Consider the following 18892-nt stretch of genomic DNA (forward strand, 5'->3'; position numbering starts at 1 on the left):
TTACATATGAATGAAAACAATTTTTTTAAGATTTTATTTATTTATTCATGAGAGACACACAGAGAGAGGCAGAGACACAGGCAGAGGGAGAAGCAGGCTCCATGCAGGGAGCCCAACACAGGACTCGATCCCAAGACTCCAGGATCACGCCCTGGGCCAAAGGCAGGCGCTAAACCAATGAGCCACCTAGGGGTCCCCAAAACCAATTTTAATATAACAATGAAACCATAACTAACCATAACAGTACTAGGAGGAATCACAGGAAAAATTTTGTTTCTTATCTCAGAGCAGGGAGGGAAGATGCTCTTATTTTTAAGATTTTATTTATTTATTCATGAGAGACACACAGAGAGAGGCAGAGACATAGGCAGAGGGAGAGGCAGGCTCCATGCAGGGAGCCTGATGTGGGACCCGATCCCGTGGACTCTGGGATCCTGCCCTGAGCTGAAGACAAAGGCTCAATGGCTGAGCCACCCAGGCATCCCCTTATTTTATTTTTTTTTTAAGTAATCTCCACACCTAATGTGGGGCTCAAATTTACAACCCCAAGATCAAGCGTGTCATGCTCTACAGACTGAGCCATCCAGGCACCCTGACAAAAGATTTTTAAATATAGTTTTAATATTTTTTGTGCTATGAGTGAAGTTAAGAATCTTTTCATATATTTCTGAGTCATGTATTTCCTTTTCTGTGCTCTATCTTTTGTTTCTTTTAAAATTGGGATAATGGGGACGCCTGGGTGGCTCAGCAGTTGAGTGTTTGCTTTTGGCTCAGGGCACGATTCCAGAGTCCCAGGATCAAGTCCTGCACCAGGTTCCCCGCAGGGAGCCTACTTCTCCCTCTGCCTATGTCTCTGCCTCTTTCTTTCTGTGTCTCCCATGAATAAAAATTTTGTTTCTTAGAGCAGGGAGGGGAGATGCTTTTCCTTTTTTAAAGATTTTATTTATTTATTCATGAGAGACACAGAAAGAAAGAGGCAGAGACATAGGCAGATGGAGAAGCAGGTTCCATGTAGGAGGCCCCATGTCGGACTCCATCCTGGGACTCCGGAATCATGCCCTGAACCAAAGGCAGATGCTCAACTGCTGAGCCACCCATGCATCCCTCAAATCCATTTTTAATTATTATTTTTTTGGCTGTACTTATTTTTTAAATGATGGCAATTCCACTTCCAAATGGCAATGTGAGGAATTCTGCACATCCGCTCTCAAATGAAACACTGATAACTGGTAAAAATTATTTTTTAAACACGCAAACAACCATTTAAACTCTCTGGAAATTGTCCTAAGGGCAGAGAGCAAATGAAAAACATATTTATCCAAGAAAATCTAAATCTGAGTAAGAAGAGTAAGAGTCTGGCATTTGAGTAAGACCTACAATCTCTTCCTTGACCCTGTTTCAGCATGACTGAAGCTCCACTCTCAGGTCCCAGTCAAGGATTATGGTACTTCCCCAGAAGGGGCATTTCTCAACCATTCGTAGCTCCAGTGGCAGAGGCTAAATTCCCAGCAATTGAGGCCAAGAGATAGAGGATTCCCTTCCTCTGCCCAGCCCCGAATCATAGAGGGGAGGCTCTAGCCAGGTGCAGTAGGACAAAAATACTGGAGCCCTGACAGCCCTTGCCCAGCTAGTTAGTAGGGTAGAGGTTTCACACTGGCAAACCAAGAAGACCAGAGGCTACTAGTCCTTTCCAGCACCCTGGTCATAAAATTGGGGTATCACTCCAAAAGGCTACTGTCCCTGTCCAGATCTCCAGAGTAGAAGCTCAGAAATTTAGCATAGGAAGAGAGGCAGTCCTCAAGAACTATAAAAAATCCACAATATCATACTGAATGGTGAAAAAATGAATGTTTTCTCCCTGAAATTAGAAACAAGACAAGGATGTCTACTCTAACCATTTCTATTCAACACTGGAAGTTTGAGTTAGAACAATTAGGAAAGGGAAACAGATAAGATGCATCTATATTAGAAAGGAAGAAGGAAACTATTTCGATTTACAGATGACATGATTTTGCATATAGAATCCCAAGAAGCTCACTAAAAAACAACAGAATAAGTGAGTTCCAATAACTAATAAGCCAGATTACAGGATACAAAATCAATATACAAAAATCAATTGTATTTCTTTACAAACTAAACAAAAAATGAAGTTTAAAAATTCCATTTAGATGCTTGGGTGGCTCAGCAGTAGAGCGTCTGCCTTTGGCTCAGGGTGTGATCCCACAGTCCTGGGATCGAGTCCCACATTGGGCTCCCTGCATGGAGCCTGCTTCTCTCTCTGCCTGTGTCTCTGCCTCTCTCTGTGTGTCTCTCATGAATAAAAATTCCATTTATAACAGCATCAAAAAATATTTAGGAATAGGTTTATCAAAAAAAAGTACGAAACTTCACTCCGAAAACTATAGAATATTGTTGAAAGAAATTAAAGACCTTGAAAAATGGAAAGATATCCCATGTTTATGAATCAGAAGAAGTGGCATTGTTAAGATGTCAATATGCTCCAAATTGATCTGTGGATATAAGGTAATATCCATCAAAATTCCAGCTGTCAAAAAAAAATCCCAGCTGTCTTCTTTGCAGAAATTGATAAGCTGATTCTAAAGTTCATATAGAAATTCAAGGGATCCCTAATAGTTAAAACAATCTTGAAAAAGAAAAAAGTTACAAGACTCACCCTTACCAATTTCAAAACTCGGTATAGGCATACCTTGGAGATACTGTGGGTTGGGTTCCAGACCACTGCAATAAAGCAAATAAATGTCACAATAAAGTGAGTCAAATGAGTTTGTTTTCCCAGTGCATATAAAAGTTATGCTATACTGTAATCTATTGATTGTGCAATAGCATTATGTCTAAAAAAGCAACATACATACTTTATTCACAAAAAATAAAAATAAAATATTTTATTGTTGGGGTGCATGGCTGGCTCAGTGGATAGAACATGAAGTCTTGATCTCAGGGTCATGAGCTTGAGCCCCTTGTTGGGTGTGGAGCCTACTTAAAAAATATATTATTGCTTAAAAATCTCTAAACATCATCTGAGCTTTCAGTGAATCATAATCTTTTTGCTGGAGGAAGGTGTTGCCTTGAGGTTAATGGCTGCTGACTGATCAGGGTGGTGGCTGCTGAAGGTTGGGTGGCTGTGGCAATTTCTTAAAATTAGACAATGAAGTTTGCCCCTTCAATGGACTCCTCCTTTCACAAACAAGTTTTCTGTAGCATGTGATGCAGTTTGATAACGTTTTACCAACAGTAGAACTGGGGTCAATACTCTCAAATCCTGCCACTGCTTTATCAACTAAATTTATATAAAGTTTTAGGTTCTTTGTTGTTATTTCAACAATCTTCACAGCATCTTCACCAGGAGTAGATTCCATCTCAAGAAACCCCTTCCTTTGCTCATCCATGAGAAGCAACTCCTCATCCATTAAAGTTGTATCATGAGATTACAGCAATTCAGTCCCATCTTCAAACTCTACTTCTAGGGATTCCTGGGTGGTGCAGCGGTTTAGCGCCTGCCTTTGGCCCAGGGCGCAATCCTGGAGACCCGGGATCGAATCCCACGTCGGGCTCCCGGTGCATGGAGCCTGCTTCTCCCTCTGCCTATGTCTCTGTCTCTCTCTCTCTCTGTGTGACTATCATAAATAAATAAAAATTTTAAAAAAGCTCTATTTCTAAATCTAGTTTTCTTGCTATTTCCATCACATCTGCAGTTACTTTCTCCACTAATGTCTGGAATCCTCCAAGACATCCCTGAGGGTTGGAAATCAGTTTCTTCCAAACTCCCGTCAATGCTGATTTTTTTAAAGTAGGCTCCACACCCAACATGGGGCTTAAACTAACAACTCTGAGATCAAGAGTTACATGCTAAAAAAAAGAGAGAGAGTCACATGCTCTACCAATTGAGCCAGCCAGGTACCCCTCAATGTTGATATTTTGTCCTCTTCCCATGAATCACAAATGTTCATAATGGCATCTAGAATGGTGAGTCCTTTCCAAAAGTTTTCAATTTACTCTGCCCAGATCTATCAGAGGAATCACAATCTATGGCAGTTATGTTCCAAAACATATTTCTTAAATAATAAGACTTAAAAGTCAAAATTACTCCTGGATCCATGGGCTGCAGAATGGATGTTGTGTTGCCAGGCATGAAAACAACATGAATCTCATTGTAGGGAGGCCTGGCTGGCTCATCTGTTAAGCGTCTGCCTTCAGCTCAGGGTGTGATCCTGGAGTCCTGGGATCGAGTCCCACATTGGGCTCCCTGCAGGGAGCCTGCTTCTCCGTTTGCATATGTCTCTGCCTCTCTCTCTCTCTCTCTCTCTCTCTCTCTCTCTCACTCTGTGTGTGTGTGTGTGTGTCTCATGAATAAATAAATAAAATCTTTAAAAAAACGAATCTCATTTTACATCTTCATCAGAGCTCTTGGGTGATAAAATGCATTGTTAATGAGCAGTAATATTTGAAAAGAATCTTTTCTGAGCAAGCAACAGGCCTCAACAATTGGCCTTAAAATATTCAGTGAATCATGTTGCAAACAGATGTGCTGTCATCTAGGCTTTGTTGTTCCATTAATAGAGCACACGCAGAGTAGATTTATCATAGTTCTCTATTTTATTTTATTTTTATTTTTTAGTAAACTCTACCTCCAACATGGGGCTGGAACTCACAACCCAAGGTCAAGAGTCACATGTTCTACCAACTGAGCTAGCCAGGTGTCCCGATTTAGCAAAATTCTTAAGGGACCTAAGATTTTCAAAATGATAAATAACCATTGCCATTCAACTTAAAGTCACCAGCTGCATTAAACTCTAACAAGAAAGCTGTCCTGTCCTTTGAAGCTTTGAAGTCAGGCACTGATTTCTCCTCTTTAACTATGAAAATCCCAAATGGTATCTTTCTCCAATATAAGGCTGTTTCTTCTACATTGAGCATCTGTTGTTTAGTGTAGCCACCTGTATCAATTATCTTAGCTGAAAAAAAAAATTATCTTAGCTGGATCTTCTGGATAACCTGCTGCTGCTTCTACATCAGCATTTGCTGCTTCACCTTGTGCTTTTGTTAGGAAATGGCTTCTTTCCTTCAACTTCATGAACCCACCTCTGCTAGCTTCAGAGTTTTCTTCTACAGCTTTCTCACCTTTCAGCCTTCATAGAATTGAAGAGTTAGGCTTGTTCTGGATTAGGCTTTGACCTAAGGGAATGTTGTGGCTGGTTTAATCTTCTACCTAGACCACTAAAACTTTCCCCCACAAAAGCAAGAAGGCTGTTTCACCTTCTTATCATTCATGTGTCCACTGGAGTAGCACTTTTAATTTTCTTCAAGAACTTTTCCTTTGCATTTACAACGTGGCTGTTTGGTACAAGAGACCTAGCTTTCAGGCTTTCTCAGCTTTCAACATGCCTTCCTGCACTAAGCTTAATTATTTCTAGCTTTTGATTTAAAATGAGAGACATATGACTCTTCCTTTCACTTGAACACTTAGAGGCCACTATGGGGTTATTAATTGGCCTAATTTTGATATTGCTGTATCTTGGATAATAGGGAGGCCTGAGGGGAGGGAGAGAGATGGGGAATGGTTGGTGGATGGGGCAATCAGAACATGGGACATTTACCAATTAAGTTTGCCACCTTATATGGGCACAGTTCATGGCAGCCCCAAAACAATTAAAAACAGCAACATCAGGGATTCCTGGGTAGCTCAACGGTTGAGCGTCTGCCTTTGGCTCAGGGCATGATTCCAGGGTCCCGGGATCGAATCCCACATCAGGCTCCCTGCATGGAGCCTGCTTCTCCCTCTGCCTGTGTCTCTGCCTCTCTCTCTCTCTCTCTCTCTCTCATGAATATATAAATAACATCTTAAAAAAAAAGAACAGCAAACCAAAGACCACTATCCACAGACCATCATAACATAATTGAGAGAATTACCAAAATGTGACGCAGAGACATGAAGTGAGCGAATACCAGTGGAAAAATGATGCCCATAGATTTGCTCAATGCAGGGTTGGTACAAACCTTCAGTTTGTAGAAAAACTCAATATATGTGGTAGGTAGCAAAGCAAAGTTTATTGAGCCATAGCAAAGTGATAGTACAGAGCTCCCAAGGAGGGAGGGGACCCAAGAGGGTTGCCCAAATATGCAATATGTGTGAAGTGCAATAAAACAAAGGGCAATAAAATAAGGTATACTTGCATAAAGTTGCAGTAATCAAGACAGTGTGGTATTGGCATAAGGATAGACATATAGATCGATGGAATAGAATTAAAAGTCCAGAAATAAACCTTCACATTTATGGTCAATTGATTTTTGACAAAGGTACCAAGATAATTCAACGTGAGATAGAATAATCTTTTCAACAACTTGTGCTGGGACAACTAGACATTCTACATACAAAAGAATGATTTTGGACTCCCACCTCACACCATGCACAAAAATTAACTTGGGGCATCTCATTGGCTTGGTCTGTAGAGCATGTGATTCTTGATCTCAGAGTTGTGAGTTTGAGCCCCACATTGGGTGTAGAAATTATTTTATTTTATTTTTTAAGATTTTATTTATTTATTCATGAGAGACACACAGAGAGAGGCAGAGACACAGGCAGAGGGAGAAGTAGGTTCCCTGCAGGGGGTTAGGGGGAGCCTGATGCAGGACTCCATCCCAGGACCCCAGGATCATGACCTGAGCCAAAGGTAGACACTCAACCACTGAGCCACCCAGGGGCCCCTAGAGATTTTTTTTTTAATTTTTAATTGTTACAAAATTAACTCAAAATCAGTCAAAGACCTAAATGTTAGAACTGAAAATATAAAGTTCTTGCAGTCTGGCTAGCTCAGTCAGTATAGCTTGTGACTCTTAATCTTAGGGTACTGAGTTCAAGCCCCATATTGGGGTAGAATTTATTTTTAAAGAGTATTAAAAATAAAATATAAAATTCTCATTATAAAACAGGTGTAAATTTTTATGACCCAGATTTGGCAATGGATCCCTAAATATGACAATAAAAGCATGAGCAAAAGAATTACAAACACGAATCAAGCTCCATCAAAATTAACTTTTGTTTTTCAAATGACACCATCAGGAAAGTGAAAAGACAACCTATAGGAGAAAATATTTGTAAGTCATTTATCTGATAAAAAGTTTGTATCTAGAATATATAAAGAACTCTTACAATCTAATAATAACAAGATAACAACTTTACATCCACTAGGATGACTATTATTTAAAAAAAAAAACAGAAAATAACAAGTGTTAACAAAAATATGAGAAACTGTAACCCTTGTGAGTTGGTAATATAAAATGTTTCAGCCACTGTGGAAAACAGTATTTTTGTTCCTAAAAAATAAAATATAGAATTACTAAATGATCCAACAATTCTACTTCTGAGTATATACTGAAAAGAAGTGAAAGCAAGGACTTGAGCAGTTATTTTGTACACCATGTTCATAGCAGTATTTTTCACAATAACCAAAAGGTAGAATAACTCACATGTCCATCAACAAGCAAATGAATAAATGAAATGTGGCACATACATACAATATTATTCAGCCTTAAAAAGAAGGTCATTTTGACATATGCTACAAAATAGATGAATCTTGAAGTCATTATGTTAGGGGAAATAAGTCAGTCACAAAAGGACAAATATTGTAAGATTCCACTTACATGAGGTTTCTAGAATAGTCAAATGCATAGAGACCACATAGAATGGTGGTTGCCAGAGACTGGGGGAAGAGAAGACAGAGTTAGTATTTAATGGGTACAGGGTTTTGGTTGGGGAAGATGAAAAGTTCTGAAAATGGATGGTGGCAATGGTTACACAATAATATGAATATATTTAATGCCACAGAAATGTACACTTAAAAACGGTTAAAATGGTAAACTTTATGTTTTGTATATTTTACCACAACAAAAAAGTAAGACAACCCAATTTAAAAATGAGCAAAGAATCTAAATAAACATTTCTCTAGTAAAAATATGCTAATGGCAAAAAGAATATGAAAAGATGTTCAGTATCACTAGCCATCAGGAAAATGTAAATCAAAACCAGAATAAGATACCATTTCATACCTACTAGGATTGCAATGATCAAAAAGACAGATAATAAATAAGGGTGCCTGGCTGGCTCAGTCAGTAGAGCATGTGACTTTTGATTTCAGGGTTATCAGTTTGAGCCCCATGTTGGATATAGAGATTACTTAAAACTAAAATCTTTTTTTAAAAAACGTTTTATTTATTTATTTGAGAGAGAGGGAGCCCAAGCAAGGGGAGGCATAGAGGGAGAGGGAGAAGCAGACTCCCTGCTGAGCACAGAGGCTGACATGGACTCAATTCCAGGACCCTGAGATTATGACCTGAGCCAAAGTCAGGTGCTTAACCAACTGAGCAGCCCAGGCTGCCCTAAAAATAAAATCTTTGAAGAAAAAAAAAAGACAGATAATAACAGGCATTGATGAAGATGAGGAGTAATTGGAACCCTCATATACTGCTGGTGGGAATGTAAAACGTTGTAGCCTTTGTGGAAAATATTATGGCAGTTCCTCCAAAGGCTAAACACAGAATCACCAGATGACCCAGCAAATCTATAGCTAGATTTGAGAAATGAAAACATGTGTACACAAATACTGATAGCAGCATTATTAATAATAGCCAAAGAAAGACAGAATCAACTCTAATGTCCATAAATTGATGAATGGATAAATAAAATGTGGGATGTTCATGCAATCAAATATTACTCATCAATATAAAGAAATGAAGTACTAATACATGCCATAACATAACATGAACCTTGCAAACTCTGTGCTGAGTAAAAGGAGCCAGTCATAAAAGACCACATATCATATGATTCCATTTATATGAAATATCCAGAATAGGCACACCTATAGATATGGAAAGTAGATTAGTGGCTGTCAGAGGCTTGGGAGGGTTGAAACAAAATGGAAAATGACTGCTAACGGATATAGGGTTTCTTTCTGAGGTAACAAAAATATTCAAAAATGGATCATTGTGATAGTTTACAACTAAATTAAACCATTTATTTGAACTAAAAACCATTTATTTGTAGGTAAATTGTATGGCACGTGAATTAATAATCTTTCTTAAAAAATAGAGATGAGGGGCACCCGGGTAGCTCAGTCAGTTGGGCATCCAACTCTTGATTTTGGCTTGGGTCATGATCTCAGGGTGGTCAGATCAAGCCCCAAGTTGGGCTCTACACTCAGAGTGGAATTTGCTTGAGAGTCCCTCACCCTCTGCCCTTTCCCCAGCTCACACACATAAGCAAGTGCTCACATTTTCTTTCTTTCTCTCTCTGAAAAAAAAAGAGATGAAAAAAATTTTTTTCAAATATTTTATTTATTTATTCACGAGAGACACACAGAGAGAGGCAGAGACATAGGCAAAAGGAGAAGTAGGCACCCCATGGGGAGCCGGATGTGGGACTCAATCCCAGGACCCTGGGAACATGACCTGAGCCAAAGGCAGACACTCAACCACTGAGCCACACAGGTGCCCAAAGAGGTGAAATTTTTTAAAGAGAGACACTTTAGGTATATACAAATATAATCTCTCTCTCTCTGTATATATATATCTAATAGATGATAGAAAAAAAGGGAGAAGATAGATAAATAGATCGATTGATCTCCAATAGCGAATGAAGGTGCAGTGAGATGGTACCAGTTCTCTTAAAAAGAGGAAAAATTAGATACATATCCACAATTGCTTATATATGCAGTTTACCTCCATTACTTTTCTCAACCAGGGTTTACAGAAGAAAACCCTATTGAAAATTATTTGTGTGACTATTCTCTCAATTCTCCCAAGAACTGCAAAAAAACTAATGCTATTCTAGTTGCAGGGGAGACAAGTTTATTCATTACATACAACGGATGCTTTAGGCATTAGGGCTGGGCTGCAAAAGGATAAACAAGAAACTGAAAACGCTCATTGCCACTGGGAGATGAATGTGAGAGAAATATTTCCTGGTATGCTCTTTTATAACTTTTGAATTTTGAACCAAAAAGGAAATGATACAAGAATTTAAATGAAGTTTATTTATGAAAAAAAGAAGAAAAATTAAACTAAAGCTGGATATAAGAATTAATGAAGTATACTTTTTTCTTATAAGACAGTAGATACCATGATGGTTGAGGGGGTTGGGCAAAATGGGTGAAGGGTAGAGGGGAGATACAGGCCTACAAAAAAAGAAGGATAATTCACACATGTGTTTTTTAAAAAGTAGGTACTAAAGCTTGTTTACTAGCTGAGGGCAAGATTCTATGAAGGAGATAGAAAGGTTGAAGAGATAAGAAAAAGGAGAAATAATTTTGGCCTAATCAGGATCCTGTAGAGATGGGAGGATATAGACTCTGAGCACAGGTAGCAGGATTAGCTTTTCACAGAAGGAGGGAGACAGGAAAGGCTGAGCACAAACATAACTAAATTTTGAAGTAGAGGAGCTGGTATTTAGCTTCAATTTTCTTTTTTTAAAAATATTTTATTTATTTATGAGAGACACAGAGAGGCAGAGACATAGGCAGAAGGAGAAGCAGGCTCCCTGCAAGGAGCCTGATGTGGGACTCGATCCTGGATTCCTGGATCCCGAGATCACGCCCTGGGCCGAAGGCAGAAGCTCAACCACTGAACCACCCAGACATCCCTTCAATTTTCTTTTTTAAGGGGAGGCAAGAACATCTTCAGAAAGGGAAGGAACAGAGACGGAGCAGGCAACCTGAGAAGAGAGGTGAGAGAAGGTTTGAAACAGCATCTATTGGGATTGGGAGCAAAAGCTGCCTGGTTACAGTAAAAGCACTGATAGGTCATTGTGGTTCCACTATATTTCACTGGGGCATTGTGCATTTCACCTGGGGCTCCACATTTCAGGAGACCCACTGCCCACAGCTACAGTGTACATTTGGGTCAAGGCAGTCAAGATGGAAAGCTTTCGAGGGGTTCCTGGGTGGCTCAGTTGGCTAAGCATCAGACTCCTTATTTCAGCTCAGGTTGTGTCTCACAGTAATGAAGAAAAGTTGAAAGAAAGGCAGGGACAAGCCCCTACCCACCCCCTGCCCTAAGAGGAAATCACTCTTAAAAGGATTTTACACCATGGGACACCTGGGTGGCTCAGCGGTTGGGCATCTGCCTTCAGCTCAGGGTGTGGTCCTGGGGCCCCAGATCCAGTCCTGCCTCTGGCTCCCTGCATGGAGCCTGCTTCTCTCTCTGCCTGTGTCTCTGCCTCTCTCTTTCTGTGTCTCTCATGAATAAATAAATAAAATCTTTTTTAAAAAAAGGATTTTACACCAGCATGGAAGGAGCCCTCCACCATTTCTCACGTGATAGGTAGATGACAAAAACCTGATTGGATAATAGGCACATGGAGGGTTAATCAGATCAAAACAGCCAGCCAACAAGCCCATAAAAACCCCTAGATCTAAATGCCAAGTTGGCAACCTTCTCTGGTCTCCTCCCTCTTTGGGAGCTTTGTACTATGGCTCAGTAAGCTTTACTATCACTCAATAAACTTTGCTGCCCACCACTCTTCATCTGGTCTACCTCTTCATTCTTCAAAGTGGCATGACCAAAAACCGCAGACACTAAAGGGGAAGAAATCCTGTAACACTGGGGTGCCTGGGTGGCTCAGTTGGTTAAACATCTGCCTTTGGCTCAGGTCATAATCCCAGGGTCCTGGAATTGAGCCCCATATTGGGCACCCTGCTAAGCAGGGAGCCTGTTTCTTCCTCTGCTCCTCCTCCTGCTCGTGTGCTCTCTCTCTCAAATAAATAAGTAAAATCTTTAAAAATAAAAAAAAAAATCTTAAAAAAAAGAAATCCTTGGGCAGCCCCGGTGGCACAGCGGTTTAGCGCCGCCTGCAGCCCGGGATGTGATCCTGGAGACCCGGGATCGAGTCCCAATTTCCGGCTTCCTGCAGGGATCCTGCTTCTCCCTCTGCCTGTGTCTCTGCCTCTCTCTTCGCTCTCTCTAAATGAATAAATAAATAAATCTTTAAAAAAAAGAAATCCTTTAACAGTGGTTGTGGTCCCCACGTAGGGCTCTGTACTTAGCATGGAGTCTGCTTGAGATTCTCTCTCTCCCTCTGCCCCTCCCCGATTCTCTAAAATAAATAAATAAAATCTTTAAAAAAAAAAACGGTAAGTTTTCCAGAAACACCGTCACATGAGGACTTGCTGAAAAAGCTAGAACTTTTGAGTATAAATAAAGTGAATCTAAGAAGGGGCAGATGAGAATGGAGCCACAATGGTCAAATATGTGATGACTTGCCATATAAAAGAGGGTAGAATTAGGAGACTTTCTAACTTTAAGATTCTCTGATTTGTTCCTTACTATTGTTATCATCCCAAAAAGACTATACATATTCACTGGTTGATGAATAAATCTTTATAAGGACTGCAAATAGCCCACTCCTGAAATGATGTGTGTTAGAATGCAGTGGATTAAGGAATGAATGAAAGGGGAGAAAAGAGATAGTAAATATGACTCCACTTTTCAAAAGCAGGGCTATGAAGGAAAAGCAAAAAATACATTTAGCTAAAGAGAAATTTAGAATTCAGAAGGGTACAATAATATCTAATAGCATATTTCATCAATTCAAAGATGAACATGTCTTCATGTTTTTAAAATTTCTGAAATTGGAACGCATCTTATAATTAAAGGAATCTCACAAGTGCTGTTGGCCAGGCAGCAGTGGTGATGCAGCTGTCACTGTCTGACACCTTCTGGTAAAATCAAGAAAGCACTTGTATCAACATTTGTAGAATGCGGGCACCTGGCTGGCTCAGTTGGTAGAGCATGCCACTCTCGATCTCTGGGTCGTGAGTTCGAGCCCCACACTGGGTATAGAGATTATTAATGAAAAAATTGTAGAATGGTTGTCAGCAACTTGGAAGAAAACCTTGGACAACAGAATACTTTTACCCCCATAAACTGTATATCACCAGTGTTCTTAATGATAGAAAGAATAACATTATGTGGAAAATCCAGAACATGTGGACTGAGCCAAAAAGTAATTCAGAGGAGTCAAATTCCAAATGTGAAGATGGTTTAGGGTCGCCTGGGTGGCTTAGTCCATTAAGCATCCGATTGTTGATTTCAGCTCAGGTCCTGATCTCAAGGTATAAGATTGAGCCCTGGGGCAGGCTCCATGCTCAGAAGGGAGTCTGTTTCTCTCTCTCTCTCTCTCTCTCTCTCTCTCTCTCTCTCTCTCTCTCTCCCTCCCTCCCTCCCTCCCTCCCCCTCTGCTGCTCCCCCTGTTCGAGCTCTTGTGTGCACTCTTTCTCAAATAAATAAATAAAATCTTTTAAAAAATAAATAAAAGCAAATGTGAAGAAGTTTTAGAAATATTTTATCCAACTTATTTCATTTCAGTGTTCTTTCTCATGTGAGCACATGAGTAATATATGATAAAAATACATTTCTAAATAAGTCATAAAGAACACTGAATAATCATAAAATATAAATTCCAAAAGATAAAATAGTATTATATCACAATTTAATTGGCAGTATTTTGTTCTTTCTTACAGCTGCATAAAACAAGCACATCTTGGACAGTACCTATCAGAATACCATACAGCAGATGCAAAATAATAGTCATTTATTGGGCATTAACAGATGTATTCATTCATTTATTCAACAAACATTTACTTAAAATTTACTATATGCCAGGTACTAGAAGCTAGATATACAAAGGTGAATAAAACAGACATAGTCTTCATTTTCATTGAGCTTAATTACTAAATAAGACAGTAGTTCCCAAACTGGTCCCTCAAAACTAGTTCAAAAGATGCTCTAGTAAAAAAAAAAAAAAGCTCTGGGGCCAGATTAGTTTCAGAAATGTTGCATACTAAATTCACTTCTTTGTGATGGACATTACCACATTAAAGGGTTTTCAAAATCCTGAGGTAATAAAGTTTGCTTAATTTTGTTTTACTCTGCATATTCCAAGCTTATAAATAATATAAACCCAGAGTCAGAATTGTGATGCATACTATAAAAAGAATTCCTACAAATCAACTGGAAAAAGATAAACAATATGGGCAAAGGACACCAACAGGCAATTCACAGAAGAAATTACACCTGAGAAACTCCTGGGTGGCTCAGCAGTTGAGCGTCTCATCTGCCTTCAGCCCAGGGCGTGATCCTGGAGTCCCGGGATCAAGTCCTACATCAGGCTCCCGCAGAGAGCCTGCATCTCCCTCTGCCTGTGTCTCTGCCTCTGTGTGTGTGTGTGTCTCTCCATGAATAAATAAATAAAATCCTAAAAAAAATTGCATCTGAAAAAATGCTTAACCTCACTCACATTTAAGAAATACAAAGTAAAACAATGACAGACCAGGCTTCTGGCCATCTTATTGGCAAAAATAGAAAATGACAGTGTTGTAAAGATGTGGGGAAGAAGGTATTCCCATTCACTGCTAGCTGGAGTGTGGGGTGGGTCAATGTATTAAGAGTGCAATTTGGCAATATCTATCAATTTTACTTCTATGAATTTCTCCTATAGAAATACTTACACAAGTGCTCAAAGATGTATATATAAAGGATGTTCACTGCAGCATTGTTTGAAGAGTGAAAAGGTGGAAAGAATCCAAATGTCTATCCACTGGGCATTGAATAAACTATATTGCATTCACACAAAGGTCTACCATGAAACCATTATAAAGATAAGAGAGTTCTAATTGAAGATCCCTGACTAAAGATATGTGCTTACTTACTTCCATTTTGACACCCCATTAAAATGGTAATAAAGGAATAAGCCCTTAATAGTGAAAAAAATGGGCTTAACCAACTTCTGGAAGATTTGAAATGTGTCAACTAATGAAACAGAACAGAACAAGCCAATGTATCTGGCAGAATCCCAGCAAGGCTCCCATTTCAGAGCTGGCAAGTATTCAAGGTCGAAATAAGAAGGCAATCTGAAAGCTGGGGAGTGAATTGAAAGTCTATCTATAAAACAAATGCCACCATTGGCTCACCATGATCCCTCCACCCATTATACCCATACTCAGTATAGTTAACCTAATCTTTACCACTTAACAAAAAAAGAAAAAAAGAGAGAAAAAAGAAAGGAAGAGAATTGAATAGAAACAGAATAAACACTTGGAGAAGACTGAAGGGTAGTATAGGTATTTGCACCCCATAGCAAGTGAAAACTCTTCTTTAAAAAACAAAAAACAAGGATCCCTGGGTGGCACAGCGGTTTAGCGCCTGCCTTTGGCCCAGGGCGCGATCCTGGAGACCCGGGATCGAATCCCACGTCGGGCTCCCGGTGCATGGAGCCTGCTTCTCCCTCTGCCTGTGTCTCTGCCTCTCTCTCTCTCTCTCTGTGACTATCATAAATTAATTAATTAATTAATTAATTAATAAAAAAAGAAATATGAAGCAAGATTTCTATTTCTGGTTATATGGTAGACTGGGTATCTGAACCACCTCTCCCACAGAAAACCACTTAAGAGACTAGATAAAACATAGAACACCTTATTAAAAGCATCAAAGAACTGGTAAGATAGTAAGGAATTATTAAGATAAAATTAAAAAGCACCCTGTAAAGACATGGTGCAATGAAGCTACTTTTGTCCTAGACAAACCCAGTAACCTTCAGCTAAAATATTCATGGACTCCTAGGTCCATCCAAGGTAGAGAGTCTTTAAAAAGGTCCTCTTTCAAAAATGAGTGAAAATATCAGTGAGGGTGACAAAACATGAGAGACACCTAACTCTGGGAAACAAACAAGGGGTAGTGGAAAGGGAGGTGGGTGGGGGGTTGGGGTGACTGGGTGATGGGCACTGAGGGGGGCACTTGGCGAGATGAGCACTAGGTTTTATGCTATATGTTGGCAAATTGAACTCTAATAAAATTTTTTTTTTTAAAAAAGGTCCTCTTTCTGTACCCCTGGGTTTTAGCTAGATCCTGAAAGGACTAAACCTTAACTAAGGGCAAACTAGAAGGTAACCTCATCAAACCATACTTCCCCAGCTCCAGAGGACTGAAAGAAAGGTTGCTTTGGCTTTGAACAGAGCAGAGGAGAGAATCATGTTTTTGAGAAACTGAACAATAAGATGGCCCTTGCACAAGTTTACAGCTCAAATACACACCATCTGGTGGTTCAAAAAACTTAATTTAGTTTACATGGTCCCAGACCATTACCCATAAGTCCCTAGCAGAAGCAAACATAAACACTTTTCTGAAAGTAAGACCTTTTACCAGAGGCCTCAAAAACATTATCACAAGTAATTTTTTTATGAAAGAGATTTTTTCAATTTTATTTATTTATTCCTGAGAGGCACAGAGAGAGAGGCACATAGGCAGAGGGAGAAGCAGGCTCCCTGCAAGGAGCCTGATGTGGGACTTGATCCCAGATCCCAGGATCACACCCTGGGCCAAAGGCAGACACCCAAACTGCTGAGCCACCCAGGTGTCTCCCCTTTTCTTTTTTTAAAAGGATTTTATTTATTTATTTATTCATGAGAGACACAGAGAAAGAGGCAGAGACATAGGCAGAGGGAGAAGCAGGCTCCCCATAGGGATCCTGATGCAGGACTGGGTCCCAGGACTCCAGGATCATGCCCTGAGCTGAAGGCAGATGCTCAACCAGTGAGCCACCCAGGCACCCCAAGAATTTTCTTTTTTTAAAAAAAGGATTTATTTATTTATTTATTTGAGAGAGACAGAGTGCGAGAGAGATCTCGAGGAGAGAGAGGAGCAGAGGAGAGAATCTCAGAATAGACTTCCTGCAAATTGTGAAGCCCAAAGACCTTGATCCCAAATTCTACAACTCACAAGATTATGACCTGGGCTGAAACCAAGAGTTGGGCACTCAACTGACTGAGCCACCCACGTGCCTCTATCACAATTTTCTAAGGAAAATGAGCAGCTGTCAAAAATTAGTAAAATAGACATTTCTCTAACCAGAAAAGTTATTTTAAAAAATATATTGCTGTTGAATCATTGTATTTGTATACCTGAAATTAATATGACACTGTATGTTCACTATACTGGAATTAAAATTAAAAACTTTAGGGGTAAAAAAAAATAAAACCTTTAGGGGTGCCTGGCTGACTCAGTTGGTGGAGTATGAGACTCTTGACCCCTGGGTTGTAAGTTTGAGCCCCATGTTGGGCATAGAGATTACTTAAAAATAAAGTCTTTCTAAAAAAGCTTTAAAAATATTGAAAATACCATTTTTTGACAAGGATGTGGAGTAATCTGAACTCTGATAACTCTGATCATTACTAATAGCAAAGTAAATTGGTACAACCACTTTGGAAAACTATTTGACAATACCTAATGAAGCTAAACATGTAACTATTCTATGATCCAGCAATTCCACTTCTGGGTAAATTCAACAGAAATTAGTGCATATATTCATCAGAAAACATGTACAAGAATATTCATAGTGGCTTTATTCATAATAGTATGACATTAAAAATTATCCAAATGCCAATCAATGGGAGAATAAATGAATAAATGATGGCATATCCACACAAAGGAATATACTCAGCTTTAAAAGGGGACAGACTATTGATACAGGCAATAACATGAATGAATCTGAAAAACATGCTAAACAAAAGAATTCAGATACAAAAAGTACACACTGTTCAATTCCATGTATATGACATTCTACAAAAAGCACATCTACGGTGACGGGAAGCAGATGATGAATGGCTTCCTGTTGCCATGGGGGTGGTGAGGGGAAATACTGACTGGGAAGGGCACAAAGGAATTTTCTGGGATGATAGAAATGTTCTCCCTTGATGGTGGTGGTGGTGGTGACACAGGTGTATTCACTTGTCAAAACTCATCAAACTGTACATCTAGAAATATACATTTTATTATATGTAAATACTACTTCAAAAGTCGGTTAAATTGCTTTGAATATATATATATGAGAAAATAATAATTGCAACTAAAACTCAATGGACAGGATAATTCTTGGAAGGTGGAAAGGTGGCATAGTTTTTTAATTCCCCAAGTCCTTTTTTGTTTTTGTTTTTGTTTTGTTTTTTAAGAGAGAGAGTGCATGAGCATAAATGTAGGGTGGGCAGAGGAAGCAAGAGAAAGAATATTGAGTAGCCTCCATGTCCAGCACAGAGCCTGACTTGGGGCTCCATCTCATGACCCTGAGATCACAACCTGAGACAAAATCAAGTCAGACACTCAACTGACTGAGCCACCCAGGCGTCCCAAGTCCTTCTTTAAAAACAGAAAATATGATAGCAATTTCAAAAACCTATGGAGAATATCTGCAACAAAACTAGGTAACAAGATAACCTCGTGACCCCTAAAATATGAGAAAGGGGCACAAATTACCAACAGCTACAAACATGTATGGAATCAGCAATTGTACAAAAGGAAGCAGAAGGAAGCAGTGGGGCATCTGACATGCCAGAGAATCACCAAATAGCCAAAGTTACTTTTGGAGAGTTTAGAAGGCCAATTTGAGGACAACAGTGAAAGTGGGAGAAGTTTTTGCATATTTCAATATTAGGGCAGTGGTAAAACCTAAAGAGGGTAGAATAATCTGGGCCTAGAGCAACGTGAGACCCCTGAACACTCAAAACTAATCAGCAGAAGTTCCATTCCAGGACAAAGCTCCACACTGAGGAGAAACTGCTGGCAATAGAACCCAAACTACACAATATAGCAAGAAAGGCCCATATGAAAGTAGGGGAGGTGAGCAGCACCAGGTTATAATTTTTTAAAATATTACACAAAAGCAACAGAAGAGGGAGCTCAAAAGCCATGAAGGTAAAGAATCTACTTCAAATTCAGCCTCCTAAAATTAAAGACTTTTACATATAAAAATTAGCAACAGAAAAAGATAAAGGTCACATTTATAGTAAAAAAGAGTAAGGATAATAACACCCTTTGACAATGAAAACATAGAAAT

At 39.3% G+C, this 18892-nt stretch overlaps 1 protein-coding gene across 1 annotated transcript in view; it reads right to left on the reverse strand.

The window, feature by feature from the left end:
* Positions 1 to 18892, reverse strand: part of SLC7A3 (solute carrier family 7 member 3) — a 123537-nt gene that overhangs the window by 28596 nt on the left and 76049 nt on the right. The window contains exon 3 of the mRNA XM_038587648.1: positions 2708 to 2739. The gene's annotated coding sequence lies outside the window, so the exon portion shown is untranslated. The remainder of the gene's footprint in view (positions 1 to 2707; positions 2740 to 18892) is intronic.

This window comes from Canis lupus, chromosome X, assembly GCF_011100685.1.
Source record: "Canis lupus familiaris isolate Mischka breed German Shepherd chromosome X, alternate assembly UU_Cfam_GSD_1.0, whole genome shotgun sequence".
Lineage (NCBI taxonomy): Eukaryota > Metazoa > Chordata > Mammalia > Carnivora > Canidae > Canis > Canis lupus.